This window comes from Polypterus senegalus, unplaced genomic scaffold (assembly GCF_016835505.1).
Source record: "Polypterus senegalus isolate Bchr_013 unplaced genomic scaffold, ASM1683550v1 scaffold_4719, whole genome shotgun sequence".
NCBI lineage: Eukaryota > Metazoa > Chordata > Cladistia > Polypteriformes > Polypteridae > Polypterus > Polypterus senegalus.
In genome coordinates this window covers 35652-38515 of record NW_024381295.1, presented here as the reverse complement: position 1 = coordinate 38515, position 2864 = coordinate 35652, and the positions used below count along the sequence as shown (strand labels likewise).

Sequence of the window (2864 nt, the reverse complement as noted above, 5' to 3'; positions counted from 1 at the left end):
CGGGAATATGCGACGCTTGAATATAAAAGCACCACGAATGCATCTGTATGTCGGCATGTTGCTTCAACACTTTGAACCATTCATCAAACAGCAAGCGCCACATCGATCCTCAAGGATCTCCATAGAGGCTTGCTGTCACATGTAGATAGTAAACAGAGAGACTGACGTCACGTTCCGACTTTTAGCACACTGCGCCCCCCGACTTTTTGCTGGTATTGCAACTCGCGCACGCGTCGCGTTAATTTCTGAGGACCTGCTCAGAGGGGCGCGTGAAATGAACGCTGGGAACGCGCGTGGCAGCCATGATGCGGACGCGCGCACGCTGTTCTGAGCGTGAAGTATAAATGAGCCCTTACACGACCCCGGCCTTCCACGCCTCCTGCCTTGCACAGTCCGTAGTAAGAGAAGGAGAAGAGCTGCTGTAGTTTTTCCAATACGAAAAAGAAAAGGAGCTGAAAACGTTTTCCGACACGGAACAATGGCACAACAGAACCAGGTGTGGACTCACAGAATAAAAAGCTCAGTATATTTAAAGAAACTTTAGATTCATTAAACAAAACTGATTAGATGTACGATTATATATTGTATAACAAATCCAAGTGTTCTTTGTTTATCGTCATTACTGGCATGTCCTATTTTTAAGCATATCTTTTTAATTATTTTTTACCTCCTGTATTATGTCTTTTTAATATTTGCCATATTATTTAATCTATATTAACTTTTTCACTTATTTTTGGGATGATATGTAGAGAATCTGCAATGTTAGTGTACAATATGAAAGGCATTTATGTTTATCGTCATCATTAACGTGTGTTAAATATCTTATTTAACTTTATTTTCTGTAGTTAAGTTAGCTATTTATAAAAGCACAATAGCGTTTTCTGCCAATTTAGTATTACATATTATATTTGTCTTGATTTCCACAGTCACATTTCTCCATAAAAGCAGATAATATAAAAACAACTTTGATTACATTGCTTAAATATCCAAATGAATCCAAGTGCCCTCTTTGTAAAAAGTAAAGAGACTACAGCATCCTGCGGCCTGCCTTAAGAGTCATGAAGACCACATTGCCAAGTATGCAGGTAGTGTATGAATGCCAGGAGTGTGTGCTTGCAAACAATACTGACGTTTAGATTTCCGAACTGGAACTTTTTTAAATACAGATTAAAACGCTGAGCATTTTCCGTTGTTTGGCAGGTTTTACTATTTACAGATGTAACACAGGGTGTGTAACAAGTGAGCAATTCCATTGCTGTTTTTGTTTAAAAGGCATTGTCAACAGTTTACTGTATGTCAGTATTTAATATTTTTGTTTATTTTTTTTTTTTACCCCTTGTATTAGGGCCTCCCTAGTGTGTGCTTGGTGTGCACTTGGTGTGTGTGTGTGTGCGCCCTGTGGTGGGCTGGCGCCCTGCCCAGGGTTTGTTTCCTGCCTTGAGCCCTGTGTTGGCTGACCCTATAATTAGGATATAGTGGGTTGGATAATGAGTGGATGGATGGATGTATTAGGGCCTTCCAAGTCAGATGAATAGCCATTATTGTAGAATTTCCATGTTGATGTTATGACCATTTCATATTGTAACTATCATTTTTTGTATGTCTGTATTTAATGTTGTGTCCAGGTTTCCAAAGGACCATTTTGTGGTGTCTCTGTATTTCATCCTCGAGTCCCCCTTCAATTTTAATGAGGTGTGTCTCAACTTTAGTCCTCTCTTCTTTCATTGTAGTATTTGTACAGGGAGGATTATATCTGGTTGCTGGTTCCCATTTTTGTCACTTTCTACAATTCGTGTTAAATATTTGTGTTTTTAATTTATTATATTTGATTTTTTTTTAATTTCAGCATACTGTCCAAAGTGGTTTTGAAGTTCCAGAAACGCCTACCTTTCAAAATCCAGATATTTTAAATGTATGTTTATAATGGTTTGCATAAATATTTTTGTAACATTAAACTCCTTTTAACAATGTGACTCTGCTCAGTCCTCTTTAGAATGACATGCCAGCTTTGAGGAAGTGCTGGTGTAGAATGTTACTTGAGAACTCCGGCCCCAAGGGGTAAATGACATTTAAATTTCCTTTAATAACTTTTATTCACTTCTGTGGTAATATGGCAAATAAACTTACCCATATTGTAAATCAAAGACAAATAGTCATAATGTTTCCCATTATAAACTTAGTGCTTCTTTTTGAAATCACTGAAGTAACTGCTCACATTGGACTGAGCGAGCAAACACCTTTCTAAATGAAGGCCAAGAATCAAACAAAAAATTAGAAGGTACAGAAATAATGGACTGCCAGGATGGGGTCATTTATTGTGCTTATTATTTTGGTTCTTTTTTAACATTTCCTTAGGTAAATATTATTTTCTCTGTTTTCAGGTTTAGACTTTGTCTTCTCGTTAATAGCTCAATAGAGTAAAGACTTGGCACTACATCTGAAATGAAAAAAAAATGTCTTGCTATTCTGTTCCATAGCACTGCGTTTTGCAGGTTTCTTTTCTTTTAGAAGAAACGTCAGCCTCCCTTCTCCAACATCCAGCACAGGGCACTGATGAGCAGGTACAGACACCTCATTTTATAAACTTCCATAAGAAAGATGAATTACATTTTGTTGATGCTGGCTTACAATGCCTATGGTATAGTGAATAAAATGTATAAAAAGACTTCATGCTTGTCTCAGATGCCGACTTTTAATCGTTAACCAGTAGAAGTCAAAGCCCAAGACTAACAGCCTGTTTTACATCTTCTGACAAACTGGAGTACTAGTACAACTCTTAAAGGCCTTAAAACATTTGAAATGCATTGTGTGCTGTGTTAATAATAGTGTATGGTAAGAAACATTGAACACTTGTAGAATCTGTG

The 2864-nt window shown here is 37.4% G+C and overlaps 1 long non-coding RNA gene across 1 annotated transcript; it reads left to right on the top strand.

The window, feature by feature from the left end:
• The first annotated feature begins 1570 nt into the window (after positions 1 to 1570).
• On the top strand, positions 1571 to 2047 carry LOC120520555. Its single transcript, XR_005631879.1, has 3 exons — positions 1571 to 1692; positions 1847 to 1912; positions 1984 to 2047. It is a non-coding gene; the product is annotated as an uncharacterized LOC120520555 (long non-coding RNA).
• Positions 2048 to 2864: the final 817 nt, after the last annotated feature.